The sequence below is a fragment of the Bison bison genome, unplaced genomic scaffold (genome assembly GCF_000754665.1).
Source record: "Bison bison bison isolate TAMUID 2011002044 unplaced genomic scaffold, Bison_UMD1.0 scf7180017864064, whole genome shotgun sequence".
Lineage (NCBI taxonomy): Eukaryota > Metazoa > Chordata > Mammalia > Artiodactyla > Bovidae > Bison > Bison bison.
In genome coordinates, this window is record NW_011494636.1 from 4914297 (window position 1) to 4939700 (window position 25404).

Here is a 25404-nt window from a genome sequence, read left to right on the forward strand (position 1 = left end):
TCCTGAACCCTCCTCCCTCCTCCCTCCCCATACCATCCCTCTGGGTCATCCCAGTGCACTAGCCCTAAGCATCCAGTATCGTGTATCGAACCTGGACTGGCAACTCGTTTCATACATGATATTATACATGTTTCAATGCCATTCTCCCAAATCTTCCCACACTCTCCCTCTGCAACAGAGTCCATAAGACTGTTCTATACATCAGTGTCTCTTTTGCTGTCTCGTACACAGGGTTATTGTTAGCATCTTTCTAAATTCCATATGTATGCGTTAGTATACTGTATTGGTGTTTTTCTTTCTGGCTTACTTCACTCTGTATAATAGGCTCCAGTTTCATCCACCTCATTAGAACTGATTCAAATGTATTCTTTTAATGGCTGAGTAATACTCCATTGTGTATATGTACCATAGCTTTCTTATCCATTCATCTGCTGATGGACATCTAGGCTGTTTCCATGTCCTGGCTATTATAAACAGTGCTGTGATGAACACTGGGGTACACGTGTCTCTTTCCCTTCTGGTTTCCTCAGTGTGTATGCCCAGCAGTGGGATTGCTGGATCATAAGGCAGTTCTATTTCCAGTTTTTTAAGGAATCTCCACACTGTTCTCCATAGTGGCTGTACTAGTTTGCATTCCCACCAACAGTGTAAGAGGGTTCCCTTTTCTCCACACCCTCTCCAGCATTTATTGCTTGTAGACTTTTGGATCACAGCGATTCTGACTGGTGTGAAATGGTACCTCATAGTGGTTTTGATTTGCATTTCTCTGATAATGAGTGATGTTGAGCATCTTTTCATGTGTTTGTTAGCCATCTGTATGTCTTCTTTGGAGAAATGTCTATTTAGTTCTTTGGCCCATTTTTTGATTGGGTCATTTATTTTTCTGGAGTTGAGCTGTAGGAGTTGCTTGTATATTTTTGAGATTAGTTGTTTGTCAGTTGCTTCATTTGCTATTATTTTCTCCCATTCTGAAGGCTGCCTTTTCACCTTGCTAATAGTTTCCTTTGAGGTGCAGAAGCTTTTAAGTTTAATTAGGTCCCATTTGTTTATTTTTGCTTTTATTTCCAATATTCTGGGAGGTGGGCTGGGCAGGGAGGCGCGGCGCGGGCTGCATCGCTTAGAACAATTTTATTATTGCATCTGAAATAATGAAATACCTAGGAACAAATCTAATCAACACAAAAGACCCTAAATACCCAAAGCAATCTTAAGAAAGAAGAGCAGAGCTGGAGGTATTACATTCCCTGACTTCATACTATATTACAAAGCTACATTAATCAAAATAGTATGACTCTGACACAAAAATAGACATAGATCAATGGCACCAAATAGAGAGCTCAGAACAAATCTATGCACTCATGACAATCTAAGAAGAGGCAAGAATATACAGTGGAGAAAAGATAGATTCTTTGATAAGTGGTGCTGGGAAAACTGGACACCAACTTATGAAAGAAGAAATAAATTAAAAAATAAACCCTAAAGGTAAGACTGGAAACTATAAAACTCCTAGAAGAAAACATAGGCAGAACACTCTCTGACATAAACCACAGCATAGTTTCTTTGGGATCTGTCTCCTAAGGTAAAGGAAACAAAAGCAAAAAATAAACAGAGACCTAATTAAATGCAAAAGCTTTTTCCCAACAAAGGAAACCACTGACAAAATGAAAAGACAACCTATTATATGAAAGAAAATATTTGCAAATGATATGACTTATAAAGAATTAATATACAAAATATATAAACAGAGAAAACAGCTTAATTTCAAGAAAACAACAACCTGATTAGAAAATGAGCAGAAGACCTGAATAGATATTTTTCTGAGGAAGACATACATATGGTCAACAAGCATATGAAAATATGCTCAACATCACTAATCATCAGGGAAATGTAAACCAAATCCATAATGAGATATCACCTCACACCTGTCCAATGGCTATTATCAATAAGGCAACAAATAACAAGTGTGGGAAAAGATGTGGAGAAAGAATTTTCAGACACTGTTGGTGAGAATGTAACTTGGTACAGCCACTATAGAATATAGAAAAGAGATTCATCAAAAAATTAAAAATAGAGCTACCAAAAACACCAATACAGTATACTAACGCATATATATGGAATTTAGAAAGACAGTAACAATAACCCTGTATACGAGACAGCAAAAGAAACACTGATGTATAGAACAGTGTTTTGGACTCTGTGGGAGAGGGAGAGGGTGGGATGATTTGGGAGAATGGCATTGAAATACGTATAATATCATATACGGAATGAGTCACCAGTCCAGGTTCGATGCACGATACTGGATGCTTGGGGCTGGTACACTGGGACGACCCAGAGGGATGGTATGGGGAGGGAGGAGGGAAGAGGGTTCAGGATGGGGAACACATGTATACCTGTGGCGGATCCATTTCGATATTTGGCAAAACCAATACAATAGTGTAACGTTTAAAAATAAAATTAAAAAAAAGACAAAAAAAAAATAGAGCTACCATATGATGCAATAGTTTCACCCCTGGGTAAAAATAAAAATACTAATTAGAAAAATATATATGCACCCCTATATTTATTGCAGTATTATTTACAAATGCCAAGATATGGAAGCAAGATAAGTGTCCATCAATAAATGAATGGGGAAAAAGTGCTGTATACAAACACCACAGAATATTGTGCTCGTCCTCAGTGACTCAGTCGTGTCCAATTCTTTGCAACCCCATGGACTGTAGCCTGCCAGGCTCCTCTGTCCATGAGATTTCCCAGGCAAGAATACTGGAGTGGGTTGCCTTTTCTTACTCCAGGGAATGGCATATTAGTCAGTCATAAAAATGAACAATATCTATTATTTGTAACAGCATAGATGGACCTAGAGCGTATTATGTGAAATGAAATGTCAGACAGAGAATGACAAATACTGTATGATTTTACTTGTATGTGGAATCCAAAAAGTAAAACAATTGAATGAACATAGTAAAACAGACACAGAATCCTAAATACACAGAACAAACAGGTGGTTGCCAGAGAAATGGGGCTGGGGACGAGAGAAATAAGTGAGGGAGATTAAGAAGTACTAACTCCTAGTTGTAAAATAAATGAGTCACATATATGAAATGTACAGTGTGGAAAAAAAGTCAATAATTACATAATATCATTACATGGTGGCATATCACTAGAATAATAATGATGATCATTTTGAAATGTGTAGAAATATTGAATCACTATGTTGTGAGCAGGAACTAACATAGTGTGATAAGTCAATTATACTTAAAACTACATTTTTAAAAAACTCATAGGAAAAGAGATTTGTGGTTACCAGGGGCAGGGGTTGAGGGGAGAAGGAATTGGATGAAGGCAGTCAAAACATAAAACTTCTAGTTACAAGATAAATAAGTACTAAGGGTATAATATACAATATGATAAATGTAATTAACACTGCTTCATGAATGAAGGTTGTTAAGAAATTCTAAGAATTCTTATCACAAGGAAAATCTTTTCTATTTCTTAAATTGTTTATTTATATGAGATGATGGATGTTCACTGAACTTTCTGTGAAAATAATTTCATGATATATGTAAGTCATGATATATTGAGTTTAAGGCGCACAGTATAACAATTTGACTTACATACATCATGAAATTCTTATCACAGGAAGTTCAGTGCTGTGTGTCATTATATTTCAATAAAATTGGAAGAAAAAACTGATGAGGGTCATAATTTCAAGCTCTGTGTATGGGCCGACTCCACACAGACCTTTGTGGTACAGATCATGCGGAGGTACATGTACACTTGCTCAAGGAAGCACTGGGTGCTGCAAAAACACGACACCTGTCCCATTGGGCGCTCTCAGCAGATGGACTAGCTGCCAGATCAATGCACTGTCTGGCTCAAATCTTTTTGGAGAAGCAAATTCTTCAGTTAAGACCAAGCAGGAAGAGCTCTTAAAGAATTTTCAGCTTCTAGAAAAGGTACAACCTAGATCCAAATAGAAAAATCAAGGAAATAAACTAAAATGTACCAGAAACTGGATTTTTTAACGAACACTAGGCAAAACAAAGTAAATTGAATGCAAAATTTCTTTGCAAGAATAAAATATTAAATCACTTTCGCAGAAGGATAAGTTATTTGTAGAAAATTCATCCATTATAAGTGGACAGTTCAAGAAGCTTTGATAGATATCTACAGTCAAGTAATCAGAACATAATCAAGATACACGGGAGTTACATCAACTCCAAAATCCACTTGAGAGACTTTGTAGTATGGGTTATCTTCAATGGAATCATATTCCAGATTCTATTGAAGAAAAAGGCACAGAGTTGCTGATGGATTGGGTGTAAACCATGTGGGGGATGAATCAAGGGTGCCTCCAAGCTCTGGGGCCAAGAAACTAGATGCACAGAAACGTCACTTTTTGATGGAGATATTGGGAGGTAGAATGGTTTTGTGGGTAAAATCAATAGTTTAGTTTTGAGCATTAAGGAAGAACTGATTTATGCGAGACAAAATTTAATAAGTAGGTAAGCATTTGGTAGGCGGGTCACAATGGAAAAAAAAAAGATTCTTCTTGAAATAACCATGGGGTACAGTTTCATGTCTATTAAGACACCAGGCATGGAAAGAGATGATGCCGTCCTGTATAGGCTGTGTTGGGAGAACTTGCATGTACACCATCTGCAGGCGGCAATGCAGATAATAACTGTCATTTGAAGAAAAGTGATCCAGAGATATGAAACATCTGTGCCTCTTTAACACTCTCATCCCAGTTCTGAGACTTGACTCATAAGGAATTATATTTTACCATTAAACAAAATAGTTTAAAAAGATAGGAAAATATTATATTTGCACCAAATACTGTAACTTTTAATAGTAATAAAATATAGTTATGACTTAAATGTCTAGGAAAGAACAGTGTATAAGTAAGGTACACTTAAGTAGAATGCAATAAAAGTAGCTACCATCTACGGATTGTTTACTATGTGCTTGCCATGGTTCAAAGGATTAATTTACATTACTGATTTTATCTTTGTAACAGTCTTATGACATAGATTTTATATTATCCCCATTTCATTATGTTATGCTTTAAGTAATTTCTATTATAGGCCAATAAGTTACAAAGATAAGACTTTATCACTTTTTATCCACCTTTTTTTTTTTGATTACACCAAAGCCACATGCTTAATCATAACTAAAATCATTCAATGCTAGGCAAATGTTGAGGGTAAATATAGTGGGTAAGGGAGTAGAAGTATTGAAAGTAACAGTGCTACATTAAAAGGAAAATAAAATACAAAAAAAATGTTTCTAAGTATAGAAAATATAGTATTATGTTGAAAGGAAAATAAAATACAAAAAAAAGTTTCTATGCTACAGGTATAACTATGTGAAATATATGAGGAAAAACTAGAAGAAAATACAAAAATAAGTTTTCATATGAAACCACTGAAGTTTACTACTGGTTTTGCCAGATCAATTTCCTTTGAGAGGTAAAAGCAAAACACAGGTTGAATAAGGTTGAGGAGGGATTGAAATTAAAAAGGGACGGTAGTAGCATTGAAACATATACAGTATCATATGTAAAATAGCCTGTGGGAATTTGTATGACACAGGGAACCCAAAGTCAGTGCTTTGTGACACCTAGAGAGGTGGGATGGGGAGGCAGTTTCCAAAAGGAGGGAACTTATGTATACCTGTGGTTGATTCATTTTGGTGTATGTCAGTAACCATCATAATATTGTAATTGTCCTCTGCTGCTGCTGCTGCTGCTAAGTCGCTTCAGTCGTGTCCGACTCTGTGCGACCCCATAAACAGCAGCCCACCAGGGTCCCCCGCCCCTGGGATTCTCCAGGCAAGAACACTGGAGTGGGTTGCCATTTCCTTCTCCATGGCACGAAAGTGAAAAGTGAAAGTGAAGTCGCTCAGTCGCGACCGACTCGTAGTGACCCCATGGAATGCAGCCCACCAGGCTCCTCCGTCCATGGGATTTTCCAGGCAAGAGTACTGGAGTAGCGTGCCATTGCCTTCTCCGAATTGTCCTCTATTTAAACATAAAAAATTAAAAAAACGGAGAGTGGAAGAAAATGAAAACCATGAGGCTAGACTGATCATTCAGAGGTTGGTGGTGTACGGAAGAAAACTGCCTGTGTTCCTATATGAAAAGAATTAGGATTAGGAAATTTGAAACAAGCCAAGAGGAAGAAATCAGAGAAGAAGGAAGGGAAGATAGATACAGAAAGGAAATGAGAGGAAGGGGAAGAGGAAAAGGATGGGAAGGGAGGCAGAATGTTGAACAGCTAAAGAATCAGGAATATAGTACCTTGTACATAACAAGTACTCAAAACTGTGTATTAAATTAAGAGTTAAAGCTATCAGTTGAAGAGTTAGGTTACCAGTTAGGTTAGGTTACTTCCTTATTCTCTCCAGGAACTCAATTTTTTGTGTTATATTTGTTTTGTTTGCTTCTGTTTGTAAAATAGCTTTATTTTTCCAAATATATATATGAACACACACATATACATAAATATACTAATGTTTATTCTGAAATAAATAATTAAAAAGAAAATAATCTGTGATGGTGGTTTAGTTGCTATGTCGTGTCCGACACTTGTGGCCCCATGGACTGTAGCCTGGCAGGCTCCTCTGTCCATGGGATTCTCCAGACAAGAATATTGAAGTGGGTTGCCATTTCCTTCTCCAGGAAATAATCTGTAATTCCATCTAATTCTATGGTTAGTACCTTTGTATGTAACCTTCCTGGTTTTTTCTATTCATATATGCACACGTATACAAATTCATATGTCTTTCCACAAAGGTATCAACATTTGTAACCTCTGTCTTGTCACTCTAAAACATGCCATGAACATTCTCCATGTTAATAAATCTCTTCCTCTTTGTTTTATAGTATTATATTATATGCATGGATATAACATTTAATCAATCCTGTATTGATAGACGCTGGGTTATTTTAAATTTTTAGTTACTGTAAACATTGTGCTGAATATTCTTGTACATATGTCCCCATACAAATGTCCATTTGTTTCTTTAAGATAAACTCTGAGGTAGAATTGCAAGGTCAAAGAGTTTGCCTTTGGGTAAAGTTTCTTTTAACACGAAGTACAGAAGTGAGTTTCAGGAAGTTTGTGAATATTTCCTTCCAACCAACATGGGATTTCCTGATGGCTCACCACGGTAAAGAATCTGCCTGGCTTCAATCCCTGGATAGGGAAGATCCCCTGGATAAGGGAATGGCTAGCCACTCCAGTATCCTTGCCTGGAGAATTCCGTGGACAGAGGAGCCTGGGAGGCTACAGTACACATCGGGTCACAAAGAGTCAGACATGACTGAGTGACTAACATTTTCTTTCTTTCCAACCAACCAGTGTAAGAATGTCCATATCCCTGACAACTTGCCACTTAGGACATAAACTTTCTAACTTTTTAGAAGGACATTGCTAAAATGCAAACTTAAAACTTCTTTCTCGTTACCTATTGCCTCATGAATACACAATTTGTCATGGGAAGTATATGGAAACTCTTTTGGAGGATATTTCTAGTGGTAGGAAATAAAACTCGATTTGGTCTTAGGGTTCTTCCAGAGAACAGAGAAAGCTGAAAGGAGATGTTTTATATGTTTTATATACTGTTAACTTGTTCCCTCTGATTGGAAAATAGAATAATTAAACTTAAAAGATGATTAACAAACATGCAAAAATAAATCTTAAGCAACCTAAGAAGCCATGAATTTTCCCCTACGTGAGTCTAAAATTATATGCAAGTTTTCTCTCCTTCATTTTTTTAAGAATAAGTATAAAAGCATTGTCTCTCAGCCCTTGGAAAATAAGCCTGGGAATCACACAAAAAAACATTTCTTTCTTTGAACTCTGATTTGAGGTTTGGACAAATACTTAGGTATTAATTTAATTTAATTTCACACAAATGAACTACAGAATTCTGGTGATTCATTATAGGTCTAATTTGAAATAGGGGATATCAGAATAGTCCTCCTAGTATTTTAGTAAAAATTTTAAATGTACATTTGTAACACTTTGGTACTTCCCTTTAAAAATAAAAGATTTTCCAGCCTGCATGTAAAGTGGCCACATGCCTAATTAGGAATCCTGAAATTCTGCTCTATTGAGGTAAAAAGTGTCCATGGCAAATATTAACCAGTATATTAGATTAACCAGAATTTCTCATTACTCAACCTTGAGAAAAACTCTTTATAAGTTTCAGAAAACAAGCTTTGAAAACTGTACACTTTAAAATGGGGGAGTTAATGATATGTGAATTACATTCCAAGAAGCTGTTATTTTATTTTTATTTTTTAATATTTTTTTCGGTCATGCTGCACATGTGTAATTTTAATTCCCTAACAAGGAATTAAACACTGGGGCCCTGCAATGGAAGCAGAGTCTTAACCACTGGATTGCCAGGGAAATCCCAAAATTATTATTTTTAAAAGAAAAAAATGATTTGGTAAATTTCTAAATAAGATCATTATCTTTACAGGTTCTTGCTAACCTACACCATGATTAAAAATCAAACCAAACTTATCTTCCAAATTCCATGTCCAAATTTATCTCCCTTATTATTATTATTTTTGTTGTTGTTTCCCCTCAATCCCCACTCCTCATTTTTTTCTTTTTTTAATTGAAGGAAAGGCTATAGATTGTTGGAGTTTATGGGGTTCTGCTTGTTTCTTGAAGATGGAAAAAGCTTATCGTATGTATATATATAACTTCCCCATTTCAAAGGTTTTGTGGTGTATTAGTGAATCAAACTGGATGAAATTTTAGTAATTTTAATCAATCATTTGGCCATTATTTCCACTGCTGAAAGAAGATTTTCTTAATCTAAAGAGGATGCAATGAAGATTACAAATATATATTTTTAATTTTTACTAAAAGCTGGATGAAATGGAACTGTTATGGGAAAAAATGCACACACTCATGATACTTAGTAAATTACTTGCATTCTGGAACCCAGTTATATTTGAAGTTAAATTAATAAATCCATGTTTGTACAAATCTCTGTGCTTATTTTTCAAGGAATAGAGAGGTAAGGGCATTTGTATTTTGTTAAGAAAGTCTACTACACTGTTATAGGAAATAAAAGTAACATAAAGATAATGGTTAATTAGTCGAAGTTGTTAGCATGAAAATTAGCTAACATAATGCATATAAAGGCATAAACACTTACTTGACAAATGGTAAGTACTTAGTAAAAGCTGCTCTTATAAATGGAGTCACACTACCTGCCATGACCTAACTACTTAAGTTCCCCAGGTCTCAGTTTCCTCCCTAATAAAACGGGAATAGTAATAGTACCTACTCCAAAAGGTTGCTATGAGGATCAAATAAATGCTTAGAACAGTGTCTGGCACACAGTAATTCCCACCAAATGTTAGTTTTTATTTTTGACTATTAGTATCCAACTTAAGAGCATCTTGCCTGAATTATTACTAATTGAATTTATATATATTTTATCTTACTAGATTGCAAGAATCTTGGGCACTGAAGATGGGGTCTCATTTTTTGTAGTCCTGTCCTCTTCTAGCTTTGTATAATAAGCACAAAAATCAAAGTGTGTAAATGCCATTGTTTCAATACATAAGTGATTTAGTGAATTAATGTGTAAATTCAAGTGCTATAAGTCATGGTTAAACTGGCACTAACAGAAACGAAAACAAAGAATTCCCTCTGAGTTCATCCAGAGAAATCAAAGAGGGAAAGTTGGATTTTTTTTATCATTTACTGCTGCTGCTGCTAAGTCACTTCAGTCGTGTCCGACTCTGTGCAACCCCATAGATGGCAGCCCACTAGGCTCCTCTGTCCTTGGGATTCTCCAGGCAAGAATACTGGAGTGGGTTGCCATTTCCTTCTCCAATGCATAAAAGTGAAAATGAAGTCGCTCAGTCGTGTCCGACTCTTAGTGACCCCATGGACTGCAGCCTACCAGGCTCCTCCATCCATGGGATTTTCCAGGCAAGAGTACTGGAGTGGGTTGCCATTGCTAATACTCCATAATTAAAATGACTCATCAGCCATTGTATGGCTTCTCAAAGACAAAGTACTTCTGAAAAGAGGAATATTTGTGCTTTTCACATCTGCCCTATTTTATGAACGATAGGTGTGATTTAAAACAGCAACAACAAAACTGATGGTGGTGGTTGTGCTGGTTCTAAAGCCACTTGTATTTATTTTATTGAAGTACAGTTGATTTACAATGCTGTGCCAATTTCTGCTGTATAGAAGAATGACTCAGTTATACACTTAGAGACATTCTTGTTTCATATTCTTTTCCATGATGGCTTATCACAGGATATTAAATATACTTTCCTGTGCTATAAAAAGCCATTTATAAATCAACAATGCCACCTATTGGATGGAAGAAGCAAGCCTGGTACAATTTTTTGTTGTTCAACAGACAAGTGTTTATTTATGCCACCTCTTGGCAGTGTACACTGTTGGGCTGTAGTATGAGAAAGAAAAATAAAAAACAATCCCAACTTTCAAGAAGCCTCCAGTTTAGTAAATCAAATGAAAGCTTGTTTCCACTTGTAGCTAATGGATGGGTTTCTATTTTAAAACCTGATCTTTTCCCCCACCAAGCTCTCCCAAGGATTACTCTCTATCTTGGCATTTGTTCTACTGCTCCTTCATGCCTAGTGTGTTAAATTCCTAGTGTATTAAATGGGGACTGCTGAAAGAAAAATAGCAATCTCTAATATCTGTCACTTAACCAAGAGGAGACATTACTTTTAATAAAGCAGATGATTAAAAAGTGAAAAAGAGGGCTCCATCTGTGGGGGTTCAATAGCTTCACATTTTCCTGTCCTTGTCACTACATAGTCATAATCTCTGAAATGTCAAGAAAGAAAAATCACAGTTTGATATGCTGATAGTGAGATGGCATGTGAATCTTATTCCCTGACCTGGAAACTCAAAATAATTTCTTTGTTTGGGACAGTATTAGAACGTTTTCAGAGTTGGAAACTTATCACTATTGCTCAAGATGGCACCTTGTCACTCACTAATGCATTAATCTAACAGTGAAACACTCGATGCTATTGCTTTTCCATGGGATCTTTTTGGCTCAATTTCCTGGCTGTAAAGACTAACCTCCTGGGATAAAGGAAAAGATAGGTGTGCACTCAGACCAGCGTATGCCACTTGTGCCTTGGTACAAAAATAACTCCAATATAAGGCAATGTGCAGTGTCACATGAATGGCATAAGGGACTTGGAAGTTTTTAGGTCATAAATAGCCCAATTAACATAAACAAGGAAGACCTATGCAAACTGGAATGGTGAAAGCAAGGAAATCCTGAGATCCAATCAGAAAAATCGAGCCAGACAGTGGGAGTCATTAGGACTTTCAATTTTTTCCCCATTTCTCATTCTTACAGGAACATGGTACAGTTGCATTTCCCTGCCTCATTGAAGTTAGGCATGGCCACGTACTTATACTAGTGAAGTGTGAGGGAAAACAGTATGTGTTATTCCTGGGAAGAATTTTTTAAAAATCAGTACAGTATTTTTCATGAACTTGACAATTATAGATCTAAATATTGAAGCTTCTTTCAGTCTATTCTCTGAGTAGCCAAGATTATCCACCTGCCTGCTAATCCACATTGGACATATTCTTTCATGATGTCAAATCATCAAGATCTTGAGGTTTCTTTATCACTGCAGCATACCCTAGTCTTTCTAGACTAATATATAGGGTTCCCATGGAATATATATAATAATTAGCAAATAAAAGTAAAAAATAAATAAACAAAAGTTTTAAAGAGCCTAAAATTAGAAAGCATTAGTTTGGGAAGAACTAAAAGAGAGAATTCATGTAGAGAGAATATGGGTTTCCCAGGTGGCTCAGTGGTAAAGAAGCCACCTTCCAAGGCAGGGGGCATGGGTTCAATCCCTGGGTGGGGAAAATCCCCTAGAGGAGGAAATGGCAACCCACTCCAGTGTTCTTGTCTGGGAAACCCATGGACAGAGGAGCCTGGTGGGCTACAGTCCATAGGGTCGCAAAGAGTCAGATATGACTGAGAGACTGAGCACACATGCAAGCAGAGAGAAGATAGATAGATAGATAGATCTATCTACCTACACAAACTTTATATATATATATCTATACACATCTCCATAGAGATAGAGAGTTCCAGAAAAGCATCCATTTCTGCTTTATTGACTATGCCAAAGCCTTTGACTGTGTGGATCACAACAAACTGTGGAAAATTCTGAAAGAGATGGGAATACCAGATCACCTGATCTGCCTCTTGAGATATTTGTATGCAGGTCAGGAAGCAACAATTAGAACTGGACATGGAACAACAGACTGGTTCCAAATAGGAAAAGGAGTTTGTCAAGGCTGTATATTGTCACCCTGTTTATTTAACTTATATGCAGAGTACATCATGAGAAACGCTGGACTGGAAGAAGCACAAACTGGAGTCAAGATTGCCGGGAGAAATATCAATAACCTCAGATATGCAGATGACACCACCCTTATGGCAGAAAGTAAAGAGGAACTAAAAAGCCTCTTGATGAAAGTGAAAGTAGAGAGTGAAAAAGTTGGCTTAAAGCTGAACATTCAGAAAACGAAGATCATGGCATCCGGTCCCATCACTTCATGGCAAATAGATGGGGAAACAGTGGAAACAGTGTTAGACTTTATTTTTCTGGGCTCCAAAATCACTACAGATGGTGACTGCAGCCATGAAATTAAAAGACGCTTACTTCTTGGAAGGAAAGTTATGACCAACATAGATAGCATATTCAAAAGCAGAGACATTACTTTACCAACAAAGGTTCGTCTAGTCAAGGCTATGGTTTTTCCTGTGGTCATGTTTGGACTGTGAAGAAGGCTGAGTGCCGAAGAATTGATGCTTTTGGACTGTGGTGTTGGAGAAGACTCTTGAGAGTCCCTTGGACTGCAAGGAGATCCAACCAGTCCATTCTGAGGGAGATCAGCCCTGGGATTTCTTTGAAAGGAATGATGCTAAAGCTGAAACTCCAGTACTTTGGCCACATCATGCGAAGAGTTGACTCATTGGAAAAGACTCTGAAGCTGGGAGGGATTGGGGGCAAGAGGAGAAGGGGACAACAGAGGATGAGATGGCTGGATGGCATCACTGACTCGATGGACGTGAGTCTGAGTGAACTCCCGGAGTTGGTGATGGACAGGGAGGCCTGGTGTGCTGCAATTCGTGGGGTCACAAAGAGTCGGACACGACTGAGTGACTGATCTGATCTGACAGAGAATATAAAGATATATATTGCTTTAGATATATATTTCCAAATCTTAGCCTTCCTCCCACTGAGTACCATATTGTTTTCCTATTTCTCTCACCACTGAAATAGCACAGCAACAACAAAAACACCACCATCATAGAGGGTACTTTTCAGGTATCTCTCTTTTCTGTTATAAAATAATCTTTCTCATTTATATAGTAGCAGAGTACTTTTATGAAAACATGAGTCAACTATGTCACTCCTCTGCACAATGCCCTCTCATACTCACACCATGCATTCAGAGAAAAGTCAGTCCTTGCTGGAGCTTGTGAGATCCTGCCCTGGTCCTCAACTACTTGTGATTTCCTCTTCCTCCCTCTCCTTATCCCTGTGCATAGCTGTTCCACAACACTATCAAGCACACTCTTGTCAAGGGCATCTGTAGTTACTATTCCCTGTATTAAAAGTGTTCTTCCCTCAAACAACTCCATGGCACATTCCCTGCTTTTCCTTCTAGTCTCTGCTCAGGGAGATCCTCTCTGACCACTTTTCATATTTGAGTGACTACCTACCAGACTTATCCGGCTTTATTTTTTTCTATCGTATTCAACTAGATGGCACTTTGATGGTAAAGGTCCATCTAGTCAAGGCTATGGTTTTTCTGGTAGTCATGTATGGATGTGAGAGTTGGACTGTAAAGACAGCTGAGTGCCAGAGAATTGATGCTTTTGAACTACAGTGTTGGAGAAGATTCTTGAGAGTCCCTTGGACTACAAGGAGGTCCAACCAGTTCATCCTAAAGGAAATCAGTCCTGAATATCCTTTGGAAGGACTGATGTTGAAACTGAAACTCCAATACTTTGGCCACCTGATGCGAAGAACTGATTCATTTGAAAAGACCCTGATGCTGGGAAAGATAGAAGGCAGGAGGAGATGGGGATGACAGAGGATGAGATGGTTGGATGGCATCACCAACTCAATAGACAAGAATTTGAGTGAACTCTGGGAATTGGTGATGGTCAGGAAGGTCTGGCATGCTGCAGTCCATGAGGTCGCAGAGTCAGACATGACTGAGCAACTGAATTGAACTGAAACTGATAGTATTTAAGATCATATGATATACTACATATGTGCTATGTCTTTGTTAATAATCTGGTTCTCTTAATAGAGTGAGTTCCATGAAGGCTGCTCTTGTGTTTGTTTTGTTCTCTGTGAATTTCCACCACCCATAATAGTACTTGGCATGAGCAGTTGTTCAGTAATAGTTTCCCAGTGCTGAACGTCTTTGCTCTGCAGCATGACTTCTCCGTTCCCTCTGAGTCCTTGAATTTGCCATTGAACATCTAGTAAGGTATCCGGGGTCAGGCTCAGGGCCACAGCATGATAGCACAAGAAGGGAAGGTGAGAGAGCTTACTGCTGAGGTTCCCAAATGAGTCCAAGGCAAATGTGTACTTGCCCATGGAGGAAAGAAACAAACAAGAGCACATGTTGAGAGTTTTTTACATCAAGCTAATTTTTTTAAATGTGAGATTGTGTCCTTGCACTTTTGGTGCTAGTGTGTCATTTCATTTGTGAAACGATGATGGAGTTTGATGACAGTTTTTGGTTTTGCAGTTTATTTGTTCGCTTTTCTTTGTCTTTATTTGACAAGGTTAAAAAGTTGTGTCCTCAATAATTTTCAGTTTTAAAATATTCTAAAATTAGTTCTTTTGTAAGATAGGAAACTGAAGCCAAGAGGGACTAAAGAGCCGTGAGTCCTACAGATTCACAGATTTGGGTTTTCACAGAACTAAACCTAAACCTCAGGCTTCCTCACTTCCAGCCAGTTCTGCTTTCACTACACAAAAACTCCTTCCTCTGAGAAGCTGTTGAGAAAATCCCCTCCCTGACTTAGAGTCTTCTTTATTCCATGATATTTGCTGTTTTGATTATTAAGCACTGTGGGGCTTTAGTAGAAAATCAAGGCTCCTCTTTCGTATGTTTCTTTTCTTATTCCTCTCTAGAAATAAAAAAGTTAGGATCAAGATTGAATACTTTTATTTCTTGCCATGCCCTCAAGAATGAGGACAATTTGCAATAAGTTAAAGTGATAGAACAGATACTTTTTATTGGTAACTACATAGGAAGTAGAGATTATATTTTCTCCTTCTAGAAATTTTACTAACTTACCTGAACATTTTTTTGTTGCTTAAAATAATAACATATAAGGGCAGAGAATAAAAGTCCCAACACGCTTCCTTTTCCAGAGAAAACTGCAGCTAATAATTGTTCATAAATCCTTCCAGATGCTTCTCTGGTGGCTCAGGTGGTAGAGTAGGCCTGAAATGCAGGAGACCCAGGTTCAATCCCTGGGTCAGGAAGATCCCCTGGAGAAGGAAATGGCAACCCATTACAGTATTCTTGCCTGGAAAATCCCATGGACAGAGGAACCTGGCGGGGTAAAGTCCATGGGGTCACAAAGAGTCAGACAGGACTGAGCAACTAACAACCAAAAACCTTCCAGATCTTATATAGATAAGTAGTGTTCTAGGCATGGCAAATGAAAACCCTGTGAATCTGGGAAAGAAAAGAGTATATATAGACAAAAATGAGAGAACATCCACCAGTGTGCTGATGGTGGTTACACGTGAGTGGTAGGATTAAGAGTGACACATAATTTTTATACCAATAAAGATGGTGTTGAAAAGATGACTTCAACAGACAGTAAGCTAAGGTTACATGGAATATTTAAAGGAATCAAAGGTTTAAGGAACTCTATTCTAATAGGGTGGAGAGAGTAACAGTGTTGAAGCGAACCAAGAGGTTAGGATGGTTTGAAGGGTGAGTGGGAGGGTAGACTGTTTGTAGAACATTTCTAGATGTCATATTGTGAGGTCGCCCCCCCTTTACTGTCTTGGATGTTGTCTTCTGCATTTCTCAAGTACTGTGTGTATATGCATGTGTGCACATGTGTTATGTTGCAAATATTTTATTCTAAATTCTAAACTTTATTGTACGCCAGAACCTTGTCTCCATTGTATTTATTACTCCCCTAACCAGAGGGCTTGCACAGTACTCAGCACAAGATAAACAATGAATGTCTGCCATACTGAGTTCTGCTCTTGTTTATTCTCTTTCTTAAAGATTGTTTGAGCTAAAGATTACTCCAGCTGTTAGTAAATTCCTCCCCCACTTCTTGCACTATATTGGCTCATGAGCTTCCTAAGTTATCTTTCTTAATTTTTTGGCATCTAACTCATAAGCAGGCAGAGAATGCCAAGTCCATAGCAGATGATAATCAGCAAGAACTAGTCACCAGTGCTGGCATGGAGAATAGAATGTGATCCCTTTGTAGAGACCATTGCCCTGGAAAGAGGGTTTGAATTTTTGTGAGTCAAACAGTTGACTCTAGCACCTTCCCACCACCCAGAATGTGCTGATTTCTACATGGGAGCCATCTAGGCCACCATCATGGAGGGAACGCTGTGGTCATCACCGGTGACCTCAGAAAATCATCACATTCCAGGATCCAAAGGAACATTAAAGATATCTTAATTCAACATTAACCTTCGTTATAGTCAAGTTATTGATCAGATCAGATCAGTCGCTCAGTCGTGTCCGACTCTTTGCCACCCCATGAATTGCAGCACGCCAGGCCTCCCTGTCCATCACCAACTCCCGGAGTTCACTCAGACTCACGTCCATTGAGTCAATGATGCCATCCAGCCATCTCATCCTCTGTCGTCCCCTTCTCCTCCAGCCCCCAATCTCTCCCAGCATCAGAGTCTTTTCCAATGAGTCAACTCTTCGCATGAGATGGCCAAAGTATTTATGTAACATATTTATTTAAGGAAATTTTCTTTTAACACATAAGAAAATTTGAGATCTTGCTTCCTGAAACTTCTACCCATTGCTTTGTCCATTAACCGGTATTTGAAAATTGAACTCTTTATTATATGTCAGGTTCTATGCTATGTCTTAAGGCTAGAAATATGGGTAAGGCCCAGCTCCAGCTTTCAACAGTAATACGGTTGGGTTGGAAGGTAGTTATATAATTAATATGGGGCTTCCCTGGTGGCTCAGTGGCAAAGAATCTGCCTGCTAAAGCAGGAGACATGGGTTCTATCCCTGGGTCAGGAAGATCCCCTGGAGAAGGTAATAGCAACCCACTCTAGTATCCTTGCCTGGGAAATCCCATGAACAGAGGAGCCTGACGGGCTATAGTCCGCAGAGTTGCAAAAGAGTCAGACATGACTTAGCAACTAAACAACAAAATAATTAATATATTGTGTATATGTGAAATGATACCTATTTTTATATAAAAGCAGAGTAGAAAAGTACCAAACTCAGTGTGAGTTGGCAGGGTAATGAAAATGACGATTTCTGGAATATGTGACATGTCATTTCCCATTCTAGTTTGTTAACCATGCAGCTATTTAATCAGCTCCTAATCAATCCAGCTATAATAGTCAGACCAAACATTTATATATTTTCAGTAAATATAATAATGTTTGCTGAGGACATGATAACTGAACCCCTTTCCTTTTTTCCTCACTCCACTCCTACTCCTTTGTAGAACAGTGTTTGAAGAAATGACCTTAACTCTAGTCATAATACGGGCTTCTCTGATGGCTCAGCCCATAAAGAATCCGCCGGCTATGCAGGAGACACAGGAGACATGGGGTGAATCACTGGGTTGGGAAAATCCCCTGGAGGAGGGCATGGCAACCCACTCCAGTATTCTTGCCTGGAGAATCCCATTGGTGGGCTATAGTCCAAAGGGTCACAAAGAATCGGACACAAGTGAACTATGCATACATGTTAGACATAATGCCATATCCCTTGTTATGGTTCTTAACCTAAGCCTATCAGTGCATAGCATTTCATTGACAACAATTACTACCTAAGAAGGGGAAAATTGCAAAGGGAAAAATTAAGCTCAAAGCTCAGGAGTGGCATGCTCTCTTTCATTTCCTCTTTTCAGAAATGAATAAGGAAACGTGTCGCCTATTTTCTACTATTGAACAACTTACATCCATAATAAAGCTGATGGTGTTATCAAAAAGGACAGACAGAAAGAACCTGAATCCTTGATCGTGTTGTTGAACTGCTGGATCAACCTATTCTGACAGACTCTTTTAAGGATGTAAACCAATAAATGTGCTTACTTTTGAAGCCAGTTTGATTTGGGTTTTCTCTTACTTGCATGTAAAAACATCTTAAGTTTTTAACTTATTAAAAGACTTATTAAAATGAAAAGATATGCTGTCAATTTTTTTTTTTTTGGTCCAACAACTAGTCTAATAATTTTATGAAGGGAAAGAAAGTTTCTTTTGTATTTCTGTTTTAGTGGATCACTGTTGGTTCCTTTTGTCTGAAGGCACATTTTCCTAAAGAAATGTTCTTGATTCACTTAGAGTATGGTTAACAGTTGGAAGCAATTCAGCCCCACAAGTATTGATTACATTCTACTCTTTGCCCTGTATTACACTAGGCACCAAGGTATATGCAAAGTGGTTCTGAATAAGATATGGCTTCTTTCTTAGGAGCCTAAAAATCCTTTGGAAATCAAATGTAATATAAGGAGCTTGAGCTTTGGTGTCATATATTCAGTTTCAAATCTTGTGCTGCCTATTATATGTCTGGCATTATACATATGCTGTCTCATTTAATCTTCACATCGACCATTAAGGTCATTATTTATGAACAAGTAAATTAAGTTCAAAGAGGTAACTAACTTTCCCAAAGTGACTTGTCAGACATGATGGCGCTGGGAAATGAATACAGGACTGAGTCCAAAACCAGAGGTATAGCCAATGTTTAGGTGGAATCTCAATGTGCTGTTAATAGGCAAGCACCCTAGACAGTCAATTTATGTCTACTGTAGCTCTTCCATCTTAGAGATATGCTCTGAAGTCAGAAGTGGTGCTGTTGGTCTTTTAAGAGAAAAAAACCAAAATGAAACACTCGAACCAGGCAAAAGCTCCATCTGATGGCAATTAGTGCAAAAGGCAAGAACACAAAATAAACTGTTTTGGTTATTCATCCATTCAATGAAGATTTATTTTACCTAATATATGACAGGCATGGTGCTAAACACAATGAAGAATACAAAGTTTCATGAAGTCCAGTTTCTGCTCTGAAAGAGCTATGGCCTTTTAAGTAACAATAGCTGCCCTGTATCATATGTCAATTAACTGCTAGACATTCTTTATAAATCCTCTGTAATCTTTAAATGGCATTGTAAGTATTTTTGTTCCCATCCTATGGATGGGGAATCTGAGGCTTGGAAAGACTAGACCCAAGTCACACAAGCACAGTCAAGATTTGAAAGCAAGTCTGACCTCAAAGCTTATGTTCTCAGCCACACCGATCTGAAATTTAAACTTGATTGAGAGAAGTAGCATCCAATAGGTCTTCTTCCTTTATTTTCCTCTCTACTACCCAGCCTCATTCCCCTTGGCACTGAGTGCCTACCAAAATGCTAATTTCACTTAGGCACTCAGTGAATTCATATCATGTGTTTTCAGCTCTGTAATAGAACTCTACCATCTTTTCTGTGATGCTTGTCAAGTAATTGATCTTGAGAAATATGAGGACTGAGCATTATATTTCAAGTTCTGTAGGCCATAATAGGCACTCTTCCCTTTAATGTAGAACTGATTGTATTATTTAGATTCAACAAATATGTTTTAAACACTTACTGTATATGCTAGCATTCCCACATATGCTATTTCATGGCTTCCATTTTGCCAATAAATTTGAAGCTATAGAAAAACTGCTGAAAGTCACTCAAATTGCAAATGTAGGTCCATGACTCAAATTCCAGTTCTTTACGTCCAGCGTAGTTTCATGCATATATCCAAGCTTTCATTGTATTTTCAAGGATACGTCTAAGTCAAGTATATTTTCTGCTACACTAGATGTAGATGTTGTTGGGGGTTGTATGGTGAGAACTACTTTTATTTAAAGCGTTTACTCTATTTCTTCCTTTCATTCCACTTTCATGATTGCTTTTGGAATATTTTTTGTCTGTGCAACCTCTGCTTTTTTCCTTGGTGTCTCATAATTACTGGTCCTGGCTCCAAGCTCTGTCCCATAACTATTCCCAGAGGCCACCCCTCATCATGCTACAGTCTGTCTATCAGTTAAGTTTTCATGAGAATCGTCTCTTTTGTGGCATTTACCAAAGGAAAAAAGTCTCCCAAGATTCTCTAAATAGCACAGAGTAATGCTTTTCTCATAGTCTTTTAAAAAGGTTTTTTTCTTTTTTTTTAAAGTTGTATAACTTGTCTCATCAGCGGGACCTAGATAGCTAGGCATACACAAACTAACTGAGTAAACTTTGTACAAACCCGTGGTGTGACTAAGACAGTGCCTTACCTTCCTTTGCCCCAGGTGATCTCTTGGAAATATTTCATTATTTTTAGAAAGAAGAAAATATCAAAATAACATGTGAGATTTATTTTTAAAAATCAATGTTTATGATAAAACTCAACAGAGACAAGGAGCTCGTTTGGGTAAGGCCACAAGAGTTCTATGTCTGTTACCTTATGAAATTCTTGGTGAAAAATTAGATTTTTCTACATTTCTTTCATAAACGCATCCTGCTTGAAGGTTGCAGTGTGGCGGCCCTTGAATTGAATTGGAAGAGGGAATTTAAGTAGGGAAAAAGCAGGAGTCACCCACTGCAATAGTCAGAAACTGTCAAAAGTTTGGGGAATTTTATGAAGAGAAAGTTAGGGCAAAGTAAGGATAAGATACTCTCTACTTGTGGAAGAGACAAGTGGAAAAAAACATCCTGTTCTTTTGAGAGAATATCCAAAATCATGCTTTCAACTAATAGCTCTCAGCAAAGTAGTGAAGCTATATGTAGCAGAAATAATAGCCTCCCATCCCACCCCAAACTGAGTGAACTCGCTCTGAAATGTGATGAGTAGAATTCTGGTCAAGCAAGCAAGACATAAACTTCATTTAATCAAGGAAGGCTCTCAATCACTGGGCAGACCAGCCATTGCCTGATACCTGCCTCTCCATAGAATTATGAAGAAACAGGGAAAGACAGTCAGGAAAGGAAGCTTGTCTTCAGATCTACTCTCTTCCTCCCTCTAGACACTACCTTTTTTTTTTTTTTTTTGCAATGTATTAAGTAGCTTTTGTACAATATTTCTAAATAAGAAATGACCCCAAGACTCAATGACTTAAAGGAACTATCTTTTTCTCCCGCCATGGGTCTGTGGGTTGGATGAGCTGGGACTGAGGCTGTGCTCAGCTGGGTAGATCTGCTTCTTTCTGCAGCTCTGTGGGCAAGCTGGGGTGGCTCTGTTCCATGTGTTCCCATCATCCTGGAGTAGAGAGCTAGCCAGGCCATGCCCCTCTCATAGAGGGAGCAGAAGTAAGAGGAAGCATGTGAGACCCCTGAATACCTAGGTGTGGAACTGGCCCCTATAACTCTTACCCGTATAGTCAAAGCAAGTCATGTGGCCAAGCCCAGAGTCTAAGCAGCAGGGAAATACACTCCACCCACAATTAGGCTGTGGCAAGTGTATTTTATAGATGCTGGGAAAATTGAGAGATTGGGGTTGTCTAGCCTACAAACCTGAATCATCTCCAATCTGAAAAAAATGCTGTTTTACATGAAGATTTTGAAGTTTCTTTATTAAAATTACTTTTCTTCCTTCACTTTTTACATTGTTATTCAAGGTTCTAAAGCCCATCCCTCTCTCCCTTAGCCAGACTCCAGAATTCTCTCTTCTCTTCATTTCCTGTCTCAAATTGGAAACTTTCTCCCTTCACTGTTTATCAAAGCATGATCACTTTCTGTGCCATATTTTCTTCACAATTCTTTGGGAACCAACTATATAGTGTTTTATTGAACAAATAGTATTAATATTTGTGGTATTGCCTAAGTTTACTCCCCATAAATAATAAAGGGTATAGGGTGCATGCATGTGTGTGCACATACACTCAAAGTACAGACAGTATCCAAAATGAGGGAAAGTTAATTATTGGGTGGGGTTAATCTGAATGAATTCATGGAGAATTTGAATACCAAGTATATACTTGAAGGAAATTACCAAGCTTCTTAAGAGCTTAATTACTCAAAAAAATTTTAATACTCCAAAAATCCAATTGCAACATTCTACTCATTACCCTTGTAATGAGGAAATAGACGTGTGGACTGATTAGTAGTTTGCTCTTGTCCTGTACTTATTATTCACCACAAGCCTTTGTCCAGCCATCTCAAGAACACAGACCACCGGTGTACAGTCAAGTGAATGACCGTAGGATTACTCAACCTAACACGTTATCACAACTCGACAGAGCTTAGAGCCCATACAACTCTGGTGAGCAGGGGTCAGTAGTATGTCTCATGCAGGTTCTCTGTCTCTTCTAGTGTGTGCGCGTATGTGTACATACAATCAAAGGTAAATTTATACTGCGTCTTGATGATCAGTTAATGCCTCTTAGTAATCAGCAAGTTGTACCCTATCTGCCTGATTGCTGCTCTCATGATTAAGGGATATTAGTACATCGAAGAGTACATATATTTGAGTCAGTAAGGTGATGTATTGTACGGTTGCTCTACTTTTCTGTTTCTAAATCCAAGTTTAAGGCAACAGGGTATAAACCTCTTTTTGGGTAAAGTACTGCTATTCAGTGTTTCTATACCACCCTGACTACCCTTCATCATAGCATTTTCCCTTCTATATTGCAATTGTTCCCTTGTCTTTCTACCCACTATTTGATCATAAGCTCTAGGAGGGCAAATAAGCAGTTGTCTTTGTTCATTGCTTTATCTCCTGGTGCAGTACCTGTCTTATGTTAGATGCTCAGTAAATAAGAAGGTATTTATTGAGAAAATAAACATCGTTTCAGCATGTTAAAAGAGGACAATTGAAACATTTTGTAACTTCTCAATGTTACATAATTTCTCATAGTTTTTATTATCTCCATTAAAACTAAAATTACCTAGATCATGAATGTACCAGTCCAGGCAATCTGACGAGTTTGTGTATTATCTAATTTGAGGATTTTACTTGTAGATCTCAGCATGAATGTGTACAGTGTATACTTAACAACATGGGGTATAAGGCATGTAAACATGCTTCACATTGAGGGAAGACCTGCACCCACTGCCTGCATGCACACAGACAACTGCATTAGTGACAGCACCCTTGGAGTTAACATTGAGATGGCTTCACTGTGAAAGCTTGTCCTCAAGGTTGTAATTGTAATCTCGGTTGTAGAACTGAGATTCAAGAGCAAAATAAAATACAAGTCTTACCAGAGGGGGGAAAAAACAGTTTTTCTCTGCATTAAAAAAATGGGAAGTTTTTTTTGTTTTTTTTCTCCTGAACGATAGGACCATAATGATTCAATTTCTTCTGCACCAATCAGCATCAGCCATGAGATCCAGACCTGGCACATGGAAATTTCAGCCTTAAGTCAAATATTATTTCAAAGTTAATGACAAAATCTATTTTTGCAGTGGTCTTGTTTAAAATATTTCCCCTTAATACTCTTGAAATGCTGTAATTGAAAGCAGTTATTTGAGATGCCAGTGCATACTTCTTTAATTATGTCCTGTACCATCTGTTTCCAATGAAAAGGCAGTATCTGTTTGCAGTTACCAATCTTATGAAAAACAGGCTTGTCCCGAAATAGATTGGAACTAAAACCAGAAAGCATTTCTTTCAGAGGCATCCTTTCAAGCCAATTAACTTTAATCATTATAGAAATGTTTATTTCCCATCTTAGTCTCTCTTCACATGTAAATTCCTTCAGGGGAAAAGATCTCTTTTTGTGACTGTTTGAATAGTTCCAATTTGGATTAATCAGAACCTGCTGGCGTGTTTATGTTCCAATTGTGAATGCTGGCAGATTTCTTGATGAAGGAGGCACACAGTCCCCAAGGAGGGAAGATCTAGAAAAGCAACAGATACATACCTACTAGTCAGAGAAAGTTCCCTAACCTCCAGGGTTCCATGCTTGCCTCCATGTTGCCTTCTAGAGAGGTGACCAATGAAGTGATTTTGTGGGTGGAAGACCAGGACTCCTAAGTTGCATCAGTATAAAGCCCATCTCTCCAAAGGAGCTAAATATTCTCATAGACCACACACTCACATGTGATTCTCATAAAAGCTCTGAGAAAGCTTGGTGACTTTGCAAATTGTGGTGGTGCCTTATAAGTGGCACCACACTATCTAGGGAAGAGTTATTTTTAAATTGCTTCTATTTCTTCAGGGACATTCTCAAAACATAGGTTAAAAAAATGGTTCATGGCACATTTTTGGATGTTATTATTAAGTAGCTTCATTTGTTCATAAGGCAGATTTCTCAAGGGCAAAATCTTTGGCTGATTTATACACTGATATATCCCAAATACCTAGAACAGTACCTGGGACAAATAGACCCTCAGTGAATATTTGTTAAGTTTATTCACGTGTCTAGACCATAACAATACATTAATATAAGACATATAATGTCTCTGCTCTAATGATGTTTTTGAGATGAAAACAAAAATGTCAAAGGACAAGATGTATTTGCCCATTAGCAGCTTAAAGATAGAACAACACGATCATCTCTGTCTGGAAGGTATCTCTGCTCTCCTTGGGGACTGTTACCTCCTTCATCAAGAAATCTGTGTCCAGAAGATAGAACAAGATCACCTCTGTGTCTACAAAGTGTCTGGGTCAGAGTTGGTGTTTATTAAATATTTGGTTAATTTAGCTCAGCAAGTAAATGTGTCTTGGCCAACATCTAAGAAAGCTAACATTTACTGAATTTTTAGTAAGTTCCATTTACTGTGATGAACGTTTTATACACATGAACTCCTACAATCCTCAAAACAAACAAATAAATATCCAGTGAAATAGATATAAACTATTTCCAATGATTCAATGTAGAGCTGAAGCTTTTGTAAGGATAATAACTTACTGAGGTTGATCAGTTAGTGAATGCCAATCCGAGATTAAGAATTTGGGTCTGTCTTAGTTAAAAGTTGATATTTACATGCACTCCCTATTTTCTCACATGTAAAAGTCAAAGTGTCCAGGAAGGCCTGCCTCTAACACAACAAAGCTCAGGGATTTCATGGTCATGTATTTAATAATCTAAAACTACATTATCATCATTTTGGAAACAACAATTTCCATTTCCACCTATCTCTTGAAGCTTCTGGAGTTGTACATTAACTGGGCCT